The sequence below is a fragment of the Crinia signifera genome, chromosome 1, assembly GCF_055691185.1.
Source record: "Crinia signifera chromosome 1, ASM5569118v1, whole genome shotgun sequence".
Taxonomy (NCBI): Eukaryota; Metazoa; Chordata; class Amphibia; order Anura; family Myobatrachidae; genus Crinia; species Crinia signifera.
This window is the reverse complement of record NC_139217.1, coordinates 168938335-168953213: the sequence shown is the minus strand read 5'-3', so window position 1 is coordinate 168953213 and position 14879 is coordinate 168938335.

Genomic DNA, 14879 nt, shown 5'->3' with positions numbered 1-14879 from the left:
GGGTTGAAGCGAGGCTAAGCCGTGGGCTAAAAATACCCGTTAAAAAATAATAGGTTAAAAGCGGCACTTCTAGAAATGCTTCATTGACAGGGGCTGGTGGGGGGTTGCGGAGGTGGGGGAGTCTCAGGCAGCCGGGTGTTGTGGCTTTGATGAATGTACAGAGCCACCACCTCATGTCACTGGTAATAGGATACCACCCTAAGGGGTATTAATACTTGAAACTATGTAATCATGTATCTATACAAGGTAAAATCCAATGTTAAAATATTTTGTGCTTCTAAAGGAGATAAAGCTGCAGCCATCATTCATACACATCAGCCACTATTGCTTAGTAGTGATAAAATCAAGATGTTGAATTATATCTTAGATTTTATTATCACTCAATGTTATGACTACAATTTATATATTTGCCAAAAGTCCCCTTTCCTGAGGGACTGTAATAGAAATTAGATGTGATCGCATCTGATATGGGTTTAGGCCAGAGGTTCCTTGGTGCCATGGCTTCCTGGTGTTCTTCAGGACACTTGCAGGTTTGCTTCAGGTGGATAGTCCAGAAAAAAAATGAATTATTTATAGTAAATATAATAGGTAAAACAAATGCTTGTGGCAACCAATCATAAAATATGTGGACAAACAGAAGAAAATCCTGTCCCTCACCACCTAACAGACCATAATATAATTGATATATTTTTTTCTGAAATTTGTTAATACAAAACTTTTTGCCTAGGGCGCCGTGACTCAAAAATGTATTGGAACCACTGGTTTATGCAATTACAATTTGATTTGGGTGGGGAAGGACATTTACTATGTTACTGTATTTTCTCATTGGGAATGATGGCAGCTGCATGGCAGAAACATCACTTACTTCCACAATGATGGCAGAAACATCACTTACTTCCAAAACTTCCTTCGCCAAGTGTTTGGTGTACTTCTATATCCTTTATATGAAAGGTCTTCCTGCCAGCTGTCTTATTGCCCTCTTGGCTACTAATTCTGGCTTTCTTTCGTCCTTTTTGCATCTCACACTCTCCCTTAAACTCTTTCTGCCGTTTTGCAATATTAAATTGAGCTTCCATAATTGGTTTTCCGTGGATGTCTTAAATTTTTCCGGTGCACCTGGTTGAATTTGGGTAACACAATTTTAGTTTTTTAATGGCAGATGTTAAAGCCATAACCTGTACATGAAAGGCCTTCCTGTTAGCTGTCGTATTGCTCTCCAGGCTACTAACTCTGACTTTCTTTCCTCCTCTCTCTTCCTCACACTCTCCCTCAAACTCTTTTTCCCGTTTGGCAATATTAAACTGAGCATCCATAATTGGTTTTCCGTGGATGGCTTCAATTTTTCCATTGTACCCAGTTGGATTTGGGTCACACAATTTTAGTTTTTCATTGTCTGATGTTACAGACATGGGAAACTCCATGATATTATTTTGGAGATAAAATATAAGCGCTGCTAAATTTTTAGCAATGTCTAAAGTCTCGAACCAACAAAACACGACTCTCTCACACAAGACTCTTCAAAGACTGAGTGTCATGGTTTTAGACTCGGGATAGTGAATACCAGACCGGGAATTGGCTTGACCTGACTCAGGGGTGCGGAGTCTAACCATACCGGTGGTTTTCGCCAGTGACCCCTCCAAACAGGATTTGGGCTTCGCTGCACATGGTACGCCGGTCGCGGTCCCCTGGTCAGGTTTCCCACATGGTGCTGGTAAACACTGGGAGTAAGGCAGGGTAAGCAATGGAATGTTCATGGTCAGACTAGCTGGGTCATACACTGGGAGTTCACAGGAAGCAGTACTCTGGTCACAGAACAAGCCAAGGTCATACACAGGATGTCACGGATGCAGTACACAGGGAGCAGGAACGGGAAGGGTCGAGGTGAAGCTGGATCATTAACAGGAAAATAAAAAAAAAAAAAAAAAGGAATTTGAACAGCGCAATAGCTATGAGAATCGATATGAAAAATTTATTGATCACAATAAGAAAATATTTTTACAACAATACAATTCTAAAAAACTGTGGTAATAAAAAACAATGAAAGACGGGTATAAAAATATGGGGGTCCCCCTGCATAAGGATGGGGTAGGAGAGTCCGTTCCTATGTTTCCCTTGGTCTGAAATAGGTGAAAGCTGAGTATAGTTACCACCCTAGATGGGTATGGGCTGTCCTCGTCCGAGTGTCCACTTTATCGGCCCAAGATGGCACAAATCACCGATGGTGGGATGTATAGTAATTGCTCGGATGCTCCAGGAATGAATATTCAGTAGATGTTTTACCAGCACTGGTCTTTTAGTGGAGACAAGGTGAGGACAATGTCCCAGGTGGTGTTTTGTATATCCAAGGGATGGTTCGGACTGCAATCCAAGGTAGTGGAAATAAAAGCAGGGGGTGCAGGTGGGTACCCCAGTAGCTCCCTGACGCGTTTCGCCACTCCAGGTGGCTTTATCAAAGGTGGGTAGCTAGGTCTGTGTGTTTAGGTCTTATATACCCCATAGTAAGGGTCACATGATTCATTAGTCACAGCTGTACCACAGTCATACATGTTATAATACTTAAAAAAACATACACTTGAACAGGAGGCAAAACCTAAAATGCATTTTCATACTATACAAACAATAAAAACCACAAAAATTATGTTGTTAATAAGTGTTTGGGCCCATATATAGTGGAGCCTCGATTTCATTTTCACAGGTGTAATCACGCTAGAGGTATTCAGCAGCTGTGTGTTGCTGCTGATTCAGGTCTCCGTTGTTATGGGAACCTGATGTATAGGGCGGGTAATACGATCTGTCCGGCGTCTCTGTTGCTAAGCAACCGGACGCCCGGACGATGGTGTAATGTATCCGGCGTCCCCGCTGCTAAGCAGCCGGATGTCTGGGCGGAAGCGGTCCGTCTTCTATTCAGGACGCGCAGTCACTGTTGCCAGGCAGCGGGGAGCTGTAGCCGGAAGTCCGACTACGTGTCACCCGTCACAATAGTGGGTGGTATATTAATTGCGATCACGTCCATCACGTGATCTATATCCTTTCTGTTCTGCCTGGATTCCATGGCGTCCCTGTTGCTAGGCTACAGCGGCAGATACACATCGTCAAAATGAAGTTATATTGGCACAATAATACATTGGTAAGGCAACATGGAGATAGTATTTTGAAGGGGAGAGATTGTATATATATCTCCTCTTAGGTAATTCTATGACACGTACATTACTTAATAGAGAAATCTATAGTAGAAAAACTGAGTTTAGACATTCTGAAAAATAGTACCGATGAGTGGTGTATAGAGAGAGTTGTATGGAAAAACAGGGGGACTATGTACATATGGTGTTACAGAATAATACAAGCAGTTGGAATGGAAAAAATCCCACAATTTGGAATTATACATTAATGATGAAATCAATTTAGAGAGGATAAATAACAGACAAAGATATATACATTACATAGTAACACCAATAAGCGGAGGAGGGGCACTACAGATGGAGGATGGGAGAGATACAAGGAGATGATCATGTTTTTCATATTTATGCAGGAATATGTTGGGACAACAGGAAGAAAAGGGGGAGATATGAAGAAATAAATATGAGAAATAAATATAATGAATGATAAATACTAATAATAGTTTAATTTATTGATCTAGATTATATTATTAAGTTCTACCATCTCGTTGAGGCCCTCCGGGTAGATGGTATTGAGGGCATGCATCCAAAAGGCTTCCTGTTTACAAAGTCTCCTATATCTGTCCCCTCCTCGTTTTGTGACAGGTATGTGTTCTACCCCTATGATGGACAGACTGGCAGGGTCTCCGTGATGGTATTCAGAGAAATGCCGTGGTACACTGTGTGTGGCCAAGCCTTTAAGTATACCTCTTCGGTGCTCCAGAAAGCGAATTTTCATCTTTCTGGTGGTGCGGCCAACATATTTTAAACCACACCCACAGGAAAGCAAATATATGACAAATGCCGTATTGCAGTTAATAAAACTGTCAATACGGTAAATGTCACCCAGATGTTCAATTTGGGTGGTCTTAGAGGTTTTGACATGGGAACATGTGAGGCATCTGGTACCGCCGCACTTGTGGAATCCCTTTGGTTTGGATGGTAGCCAAGGAATAGGGGCCTCTGCCAGAGAAGGTAGGGTTTTTAATTGGCTGGGAGCCAGAAGGGTCTTTAGGGACCGATTCTTTTTAAATACAAATCGTGGTTTGTCTGGAATTCTATTTATTAGGAGTGGGTCTTGACGTAAGATGTTGTAATTTTTCTTGATTATTGATTTTATTTGGGGACAATAATTGTTGTATGTGGATATATATAGGATCTCTTTTTCTCCAAAATTTTGCTGATCAGCATGTTTTATTTTAGGCTCCAACAGGGAATTCCTCTCTAAGGCACACACTTCTTTGAATGCTTTGTTTATAATGGGTTTTGGATATCCCCTATTTTCAAATGTGGCAGACATAACGGTAGCTTGTTCGAGGAAATCTATGTTATTAGAACAGTTTCTTTTTAAACGAATGAGCTGTCCCTTGGGGATGCTCCTCTTCCAAGGGGGGTAATGTTCACTCCTATAGTGAAGGTAGGAGGATTTTCCCACTTCTTTGGTGTAATTCTTTGTGGTAATTTTATTCTCGGTGATCTCAAGAGCCACATCCAGGAAGGAAATGTGGGTGGGGTGGAAAGTGTGGGTGAAATGTAAATTATAATCATTCTGATTAAGTGAATCAACAAAATGAGTGACAGAATTGAGGTCCCCATCCCAAATGAAAAACAGGTCATCGATGTACCGCCCGTATAGTACCAGGTTCGCGCCAAAGCCGCCTCTCCAGATGAGTTTCTCCTCCACCTCCCCCATATAGAGATTGGCATAGCTGGGCGCGAACCTGGTCCCCATGGCGGTACCCATGACCTGTAAGTAAAAAGTGTCCAAAAAAAGAAAATAATTATGAGTGAGGATGAAAGTAATACAGTCTAAAATGAAGTTTTTTGTGTCCACTCCCAGGTCATTATCCCTATCGAGTCTTCTGTTAATCACGTCTCGACCTTTTTGGTGAGGAATGTTAGAATATAGACTTGTAACGTCCAGCGTGAGGAAGTTATATGATTCCTTCCACTCCTGGTCCTGTAACATCCTTAAAAAAGATGTAGTGTCTTTTATATATGACCTGAGAGTGGACACCCGTGGTTGAAGGAAGGAGTCAACAAAAAAAGAAAGGTTGGAAGTGAGAGAGTTAATACCAGAAATTATAGGTCTGCCAGGGGGTGAAGTGAGGGATTTGTGAATTTTGGGGAGGTGATAGTAAATGGGCACCACTGGGTGATCGGGTAAAAGAAATTTATATTCCTCCCTGGATATGGCTCCGTTGACCACAGCAAGGTCGAGGAGAAGGGACAGCTCCATCGTGAACGTATTAGTGGGATCTTTGGCCAGTTTGGAATAAAAAGTAACATTATCCAGCTGCCTGTGTGCTTCCAAGACATAGTCTTGTCGGTTTTGGATGATAAGGGCCCCACCCTTATCGGCCTCTTTTATGATGATCTCATTATTAGTCATGAGTTTTCTAAGGGCTTTATTTTCTTTTTTCGTAAGGTTGGGCCTAAAGTTTTTGTCTGTCCCTGTTTTTATTTTTTTACAAAGTGTTTTGAAGTCTGACATAGTGGTTTTATAAAAACTGTCCACACTGGAACCCTTGCATTTTATCGGAAAAAATTCCGATTTTAGCTTGAAGTTTTTCCTTTGTACTGTATATCAAACAATTTAGTTGGGGAGTTAAGTTCACCATCTAAGGTATTTTCGTCTAGAAGGTCTTGTAACATAGTGACAAAAGGTTGGTCTCCTGAGTCCAGTAAAATGGGCTCTGCGGGGTCCAAATTCCTATTTAGTGTTTGTTTGGCAAAATAACGTTGTCTGCATAGGGTCCTAACATAACGGTTTAATTCCAAAAAGAGATTAAAAATATTGGGGATAGATGAAGGAGCAAATTTTAATCCACGATTTAGTAAAGTCATCTCGGCTTCATTCAATATTGTATTTGAGAGATTTACTATATTGGACTGTCCTACTTCTGCTGATTTTTTGTTTAGTTTCTTTCGTGCCTCTCTCTTCCCTCCTCTAAGTCCTCTGAATGTGTGCGTCTTCTTTTGGGGGTGGCTTGCCAATGATTCGGGTAATTTGGGTTCCTGTTTTGGCCCCTCTCTAAAAAATTGGTTTGACTTTTATCTGTTCTGGTTTCATTATGTCTGTCCTTGGGTCTGGCTCCCAGGTCTCTATCTTGAGTTGTATATCTAGTTTGTTCATTATGGTCTCTGTCATAATTAGTATAACGAGGTCTTTCCCTCTCTGAATTTTTTCTGTATTTAGTGGGGGTTTCTTGATGGTATACTTTTTTATTTCTTATTTTTTCATATTGGCTTTTGCTTCTTGAGGTAGGGATCTTTTTAGAGTCTGTATTTCCCATTTTTCTGGTCTCTTCTCTTTTATTTCTATTTAGGAGTTTGTATGTCCTTACATGTCCATCTCTATAGTCCCCTATGTCGCGTCTGAATTTCTTGCATTTATTTTCCAATAATGTTTGTTCATATGTAGTGATTTTATCCATAAGATCTTTATCTCTCTCTCTATATTCTTTACTTTGGCTATGTGGTTCCAGGGTCTTTTTTAGATGCTCAATCTCTCTGACCAGGCCATCGGCCTTGTTCTTACGGTATCGGATGACTACCTCCATCAGAGAGACAGAGCACCTATCCAAGATCCCCTCCCATTCTGTCTGATAGACTTCATCATTCTCAAATACAGATGGCTTAAAAAGTCTTAATCCTCTAGGGATCATTTTTTGGTCTGCATATTTTTGCAAGTTTGTGCTGTCTTACCAGTGTCGCATTTCCGCTTTTAAGAGATCTTCTAATTTATTAAAATCATCTCTTAGTTCAAAATGTGGTTTTTCCACAGAAACATCGCTAGTGGTATCCCACTGGGACAAGTAGGTTTGCCTCCTGTTCATTCGATTCTCAAAGCTTGAAAAGCAACTCATGACTGCTGCCGCCACAAAGAAAACTAAAAATGGAAAACAATATATATAGGACTGTCCCCTAGGGGTCAGAACTGGGGGCGCTAGGTCACAGATAAGCTTAACCTGCAGCTGTTCAGTAACCGGGGTAGTTAGTCCCGTTTATGATAGAAGATAAAAAAAAAAAAAAAAGGAATTTGAACAGCGCAATAGCTATGAGAATCGATATGAAAAATTTATTGATCACAATAAGAAAATATTTTTACAACAATACAATTCTAAAAAACTGTGGTAATAAAAAACAATGAAAGACGGGTATAAAAATATGGGGGTCCCCCTGCATAAGGATGGGGTAGGAGAGTCCGTTCCTATGTTTCCCTTGGTCTGAAATAGGTGAAAGCTGAGTATAGTTACCACCCTAGATGGGTATGGGCTGTCCTCGTCCGAGTGTCCACTTTATCGGCCCAAGATGGCACAAATCACCGATGGTGGGATGTATAGTAATTGCTCGGATGCTCCAGGAATGAATATTCAGTAGATGTTTTACCAGCACTGGTCTTTTAGTGGAGACAAGGTGAGGACAATGTCCCAGGTGGTGTTTTGTATATCCAAGGGATGGTTCGGACTGCAATCCAAGGTAGTGGAAATAAAAGCAGGGGGTGCAGGTGGGTACCCCAGTAGCTCCCTGACGCGTTTCGCCACTCCAGGTGGCTTTATCAAAGGTGGGTAGCTAGGTCTGTGTGTTTAGGTCTTATATACCCCATAGTAAGGGTCACATGATTCATTAGTCACAGCTGTACCACAGTCATACATGTTATAATACTTAAAAAAACATACACTTGAACAGGAGGCAAAACCTAAAATGCATTTTCATACTATACAAACAATAAAAAACCACAAAAATTATGTTGTTAATAAGTGTTTGGGCCCATATATAGTGGAGCCTCGATTTCATTTTCACAGGTGTAATCACGCTAGAGGTATTCAGCAGCTGTGTGTTGCTGCTGATTCAGGTCTCCGTTGTTATGGGAACCTGATGTATAGGGCGGGTAATACGATCTGTCCGGCGTCTCTGTTGCTAAGCAACCGGACGCCCGGACGATGGTGTAATGTATCCGGCGTCCCCGCTGCTAAGCAGCCGGATGTCTGGGCGGAAGCGGTCCGTCTTCTATTCAGGACGCGCAGTCACTGTTGCCAGGCAGCGGGGAGCTGTAGCCGGAAGTCCGACTACGTGTCACCCGTCACAATAGTGGGTGGTATATTAATTGCGATCACGTCCATCACGTGATCTATATCCTTTCTGTTCTGCCTGGATTCCATGGCGTCCCTGTTGCTAGGCTACAGCGGCAGATACACATCGTCAAAATGAAGTTATATTGGCACAATAATACATTGGTAAGGCAACATGGAGATAGTATTTTGAAGGGGAGAGATTGTATATATATCTCCTCTTAGGTAATTCTATGACACGTACATTACTTAATAGAGAAATCTATAGTAGAAAAACTGAGTTTAGACATTCTGAAAAATAGTACCGATGAGTGGTGTATAGAGAGAGTTGTATGGAAAAACAGGGGGACTATGTACATATGGTGTTACAGAATAATACAAGCAGTTGGAATGGAAAAAATCCCACAATTTGGAATTATACATTAATGATGAAATCAATTTAGAGAGGATAAATAACAGACAAAGATATATACATTACATAGTAACACCAATAAGCGGAGGAGGGGCACTACAGATGGAGGATGGGAGAGATACAAGGAGATGATCATGTTTTTCATATTTATGCAGGAATATGTTGGGACAACAGGAAGAAAAGGGGGAGATATGAAGAAATAAATATGAGAAATAAATATAATGAATGATAAATACTAATAATAGTTTAATTTATTGATCTAGATTATATTATATTATTAAGTTCTACCATCTCGTTGAGGCCCTCCGGGTAGATGGTATTGAGGGCATGCATCCAAAAGGCTTCCTGTTTACAAAGTCTCCTATATCTGTCCCCTCCTCGTTTTGTGACAGGTATGTGTTCTACCCCTATGATGGACAGACTGGCAGGGTCTCCGTGATGGTATTCAGAGAAATGCCGTGGTACACTGTGTGTGGCCAAGCCTTTAAGTATACCTCTTCGGTGCTCCAGAAAGCGAATTTTCATCTTTCTGGTGGTGCGGCCAACATATTTTAAACCACACCCACAGGAAAGCAAATATATGACAAATGCCGTATTGCAGTTAATAAAACTGTCAATACGGTAAATGTCACCCAGATGTTCAATTTGGGTGGTCTTAGAGGTTTTGACATGGGAACATGTGAGGCATCTGGTACCGCCGCACTTGTGGAATCCCTTTGGTTTGGATGGTAGCCAAGGAATAGGGGCCTCTGCCAGAGAAGGTAGGGTTTTTAATTGGCTGGGAGCCAGAAGGGTCTTTAGGGACCGATTCTTTTTTAAATACAAATCGTGGTTTGTCTGGAATTCTATTTATTAGGAGTGGGTCTTGACGTAAGATGTTGTAATTTTTCTTGATTATTGATTTTATTTGGGGACAATAATTGTTGTATGTGGATATATATAGGATCTCTTTTTCTCCAAAATTTTGCTGATCAGCATGTTTTATTTTAGGCTCCAACAGGGAATTCCTCTCTAAGGCACACACTTCTTTGAATGCTTTGTTTATAATGGGTTTTGGATATCCCCTATTTTCAAATGTGGCAGACATAACGGTAGCTTGTTCGAGGAAATCTATGTTATTAGAACAGTTTCTTTTTAAACGAATGAGCTGTCCCTTGGGGATGCTCCTCTTCCAAGGGGGGTAATGTTCACTCCTATAGTGAAGGTAGGAGGATTTTCCCACTTCTTTGGTGTAATTCTTTGTGGTAATTTTATTCTCGGTGATCTCAAGAGCCACATCCAGGAAGGAAATGTGGGTGGGGTGGAAAGTGTGGGTGAAATGTAAATTATAATCATTCTGATTAAGTGAATCAACAAAATGAGTGACAGAATTGAGGTCCCCATCCCAAATGAAAAACAGGTCATCGATGTACCGCCCGTATAGTACCAGGTTCGCGCCAAAGCCGCCTCCCCAGATGAGTTTCTCCTCCACCTCCCCCATATAGAGATTGGCATAGCTGGGCGCGAACCTGGTCCCCATGGCGGTACCCATGACCTGTAAGTAAAAAGTGTCCAAAAAAAGAAAATAATTATGAGTGAGGATGAAAGTAATACAGTCTAAAATGAAGTTTTTTGTGTCCACTCCCAGGTCATTATCCCTATCGAGTCTTCTGTTAATCACGTCTCAACCTTTTTGGTGAGGAATGTTAGAATATAGACTTGTAACGTCCAGCGTGAGGAAGTTATATGATTCCTTCCACTCCTGGTCCTGTAACATCCTTAAAAAAGATGTAGTGTCTTTTATATATGACCTGAGAGTGGACACCCGTGGTTGAAGGAAGGAGTCAATATAGACTTGTAACGTCCAGCGTGAGGAAGTTATATGATTCCTTCCACTCCTGGTCCTGTAACATCCTTAAAAAAGATGTAGTGTCTTTTATATATGACCTGAGAGTGGACACCCGTGGTTGAAGGAAGGAGTATGTATGTTTTTTTAAGTATTATAACATGTATGACTGTGGTACAGCTGTGACTAATGAATCATGTGACCCTTACTATGGGGTATATAAGACCTAAACACACAGACCTAGCTACCCACCTTTGATAAAGCCACCTGGAGTGGCGAAACGCGTCAGGGAGCTACTGGGGTACCCACCTGCACCCCCTGCTTTTATTTCCACTACCTTGGATTGCAGTCCGAACCATCCCTTGGATATACAAAACACCACCTGGGACATTGTCCTCACCTTGTCTCCACTAAAAGACCAGTGCTGGTAAAACATCTACTGAATATTCATTCCTGGAGCATCCGAGCAATTACTATACATCCCACCATCGGTGATTTGTGCCATCTTGGGCCGATAAAGTGGACACTCGGACGAGGACAGCCCATACCCATCTAGGGTGGTAACTATACTCAGCTTTCACCTATTTCAGACCAAGGGAAACATAGGAACGGACTCTCCTACCCCATCCTTATGCAGGGGGACCCCCATATTTTTATACCCGTCTTTCATTGTTTTTTATTACCACAGTTTTTTAGAATTGTATTGTTGTAAAAATATTTTCTTATTGTGATCAATAAATTTTTCATATCGATTCTCATAGCTATTGCGCTGTTCAAATTCCTTTTTTTTTTTTATCTTCTATCATAAACGGGACTAACTACCCCGGTTACTGAACAGCTGCAGGTTAAGCTTATCTGTGACCTAGCGACCCCAGTTCTGACCCCTAGGGGACAGTCCTATATATATTGTTTTCCATTTTTAGTTTTCTTTGTGGCGGCAGCAGTCATGAGTTGCTTTTCAAGCTTTGAGAATCGAATGAACAGGAGGCAAACCTACTTGTCCCAGTGGGATACCACTAGCGATGTTTCTGTGGAAAAACCACATTTTGAACTAAGAGATGATTTTAATAAATTAGAAGATCTCTTAAAAGCGGAAATGCGACACTGGTTAGACAGCACAAACTTGCAAAAATATGCAGACCAAAAAATGATCCCTAGAGGATTAAGACTTTTTAAGCCATCTGTATTTGAGAATGATGAAGTCTATCAGACAGAATGGGAGGGGATCTTGGATAGGTGCTCTGTCTCTCTGATGGAGGTAGTCATCCGATACCGTAAGAACAAGGCCGATGGCCTGGTCAGAGAGATTGAGCATCTAAAAAAGACCCTGGAACCACATAGCCAAAGTAAAGAATATAGAGAGAGAGATAAAGATCTTATGGATAAAATCACTACATATGAACAAACATTATTGGAAAATAAATGCAAGAAATTCAGACGCGACATAGGGGACTATAGAGATGGACATGTAAGGACATACAAACTCCTAAATAGAAATAAAAGAGAAGAGACCAGAAAAATGGGAAATACAGACTCTAAAAAGATCCCTACCTCAAGAAGCAAAAGCCAATATGAAAAAATAAGAAATAAAAAAGTATACCATCAAGAAACCCCCACTAAATACAGAAAAAATTCAGAGAGGGAAAGACCTCGTTATACTAATTATGACAGAGACCATAATGAACAAACTAGATATACAACTCAAGATAGAGACCTGGGAGCCAGACCCAAGGACAGACATAATGAAACCAGAACAGATAAAAGTCAAACCAATTTTTTAGAGAGGGGCCAAAACAGGAACCCAAATTACCCGAATCATTGGCAAGCCACCCCCAAAAGAAGACGCACACATTCAGAGGACTTAGAGGAGGGAAGAGAGAGGCACGAAAGAAACTAAACAAAAAATCAGCAGAAGTAGGACAGTCCAATATAGTAAATCTCTCAAATACAATATTGAATGAAGCCGAGATGACTTTACTAAATCGTGGATTAAAATTTGCTCCTTCATCTATCCCCAATATTTTTAATCTCTTTTTGGAATTAAACCGTTATGTTAGGACCCTATGCAGACAACGTTATTTTGCCAAACAAACACTAAATAGGAATTTGGACCCCGCAGAGCCCATTTTACTGGACTCAGGAGACCAACCTTTTGTCACTATGTTACAAGACCTTCTAGACGAAAATACCTTAGATGGTGAACTTAACTCCCCAACTAAATTGTTTGATATACAAAGGAAAAACTTCAAGCTAAAATCGGAATTTTTTCCGATAAAATGCAAGGGTTCCAGTGTGGACAGTTTTTATAAAACCACTATGTCAGACTTCAAAACACTTTGTAAAAAAATAAAAACAGGGACAGACAAAAACTTTAGGCCCAACCTTACGAAAAAAGAAAATAAAGCCCTTAGAAAACTCATGACTAATAATGAGATCATCATAAAAGAGGCCGATAAGGGTGGGGCCCTTATCATCCAAAACCGACAAGACTATGTCTTGGAAGCACACAGGCAGCTGGATAATGTTACTTTTTATTCCAAACTGGCCAAAGATCCCACTAATACGTTCACGATGGAGCTGTCCCTTCTCCTCGACCTTGCTGTGGTCAACGGAGCCATATCCAGGGAGGAATATAAATTTCTTTTACCCGATCACCCAGTGGTGCCCATTTACTATCACCTCCCCAAAATTCACAAATCCCTCACTTCACCCCCTGGCAGACCTATAATTTCTGGTATTAACTCTCTCACTTCCAACCTTTCTTTTTTTGTTGACTCCTTCCTTCAACCACGGGTGTCCACTCTCAGGTCATATATAAAAGACACTACATCTTTTTTAAGGATGTTACAGGACCAGGAGTGGAAGGAATCATATAACTTCCTCACGCTGGACGTTACAAGTCTATATTCTAACATTCCTCACCAAAAAGGTCGAGACGTGATTAAAAGAAGACTCGATAGGGATAATGACCTGGGAGTGGACACAAAAAACTTCATTTTAGACTGTATTACTTTCATCCTCACTCATAATTATTTTCTTTTTTTGGACACTTTTTACTTACAGGTCATGGGTACCGCCATGGGGACCAGGTTCGCGCCCAGCTATGCCAATCTCTATATGGGGGAGGTGGAGGAGAAACTCATCTGGGGAGGCGGCTTTGGCGCGAACCTGGTACTATACGGGCGGTACATCGATGACCTGTTTTTCATTTGGGATGGGGACCTCAATTCTGTCACTCATTTTGTTGATTCACTTAATCAGAATGATTATAATTTACATTTCACCCACACTTTCCACCCCACCCACATTTCCTTCCTGGATGTGGCTCTTGAGATCACCGAGAATAAAATTACCACAAAGAATTACACCAAAGAAGTGGGAAAATCCTCCTACCTTCACTATAGGAGTGAACATTACCCCCCTTGGAAGAGGAGCATCCCCAAGGGACAGCTCATTCGTTTAAAAAGAAACTGTTCTAATAACATAGATTTCCTCGAACAAGCTACCGTTATGTCTGCCACATTTGAAAATAGGGGATATCCAAAACCCATTATAAACAAAGCATTCAAAGAAGTGTGTGCCTTAGAGAGGAATTCCCTGTTGGAGCCTAAAATAAAACATGCTGATCAGCAAAATTTTGGAGAAAAAGAGATCCTATATATATCCACATACAACAATTATTGTCCCCAAATAAAATCAATAATCAAGAAAAATTACAACATCTTACGTCAAGACCCACTCCTAATAAATAGAATTCCAGACAAACCACGATTTGTATTTAAAAAGAATCGGTCCCTAAAGACCCTTCTGGCTCCCAGCCAATTAAAAACCCTACCTTCTCTGGCAGAGGCCCCTATTCCTTGGCTACCATCCAAACCAAAGGGATTCCACAAGTGCGGCGGTACCAGATGCCTCACATGTTCCCATGTCAAAACCTCTAAGACCACCCAAATTGAACATCTGGGTGACATTTACCGTATTGACAGTTTTATTAACTGCAATACGGCATTTGTCATATATTTGCTTTCCTGTGGGTGTGGTTTAAAATATGTTGGCCGCACCACCAGAAAGATGAAAATTCGCTTTCTGGAGCACCGAAGAGGTATACTTAAAGGCTTGGCCACACACAGTGTACCACGGCATTTCTCTGAATACCATCACGGAGACCCTGCCAGTCTGTCCATCATAGGGGTAGAACACATACCTGTCACAAAACGAGGAGGGGACAGATATAGGAGACTTTGTAAACAGGAAGCCTTTTGGATGCATGCCCTCAATACCATCTACCCGGAGGGCCTCAACGAGATGGTAGAACTTAATAATATAATATAATCTAGATCAATAAATTAAACTATTATTAGTATTTATCATTCATTATATTTATTTCTCATATTTATTTCTTCATATCTCCC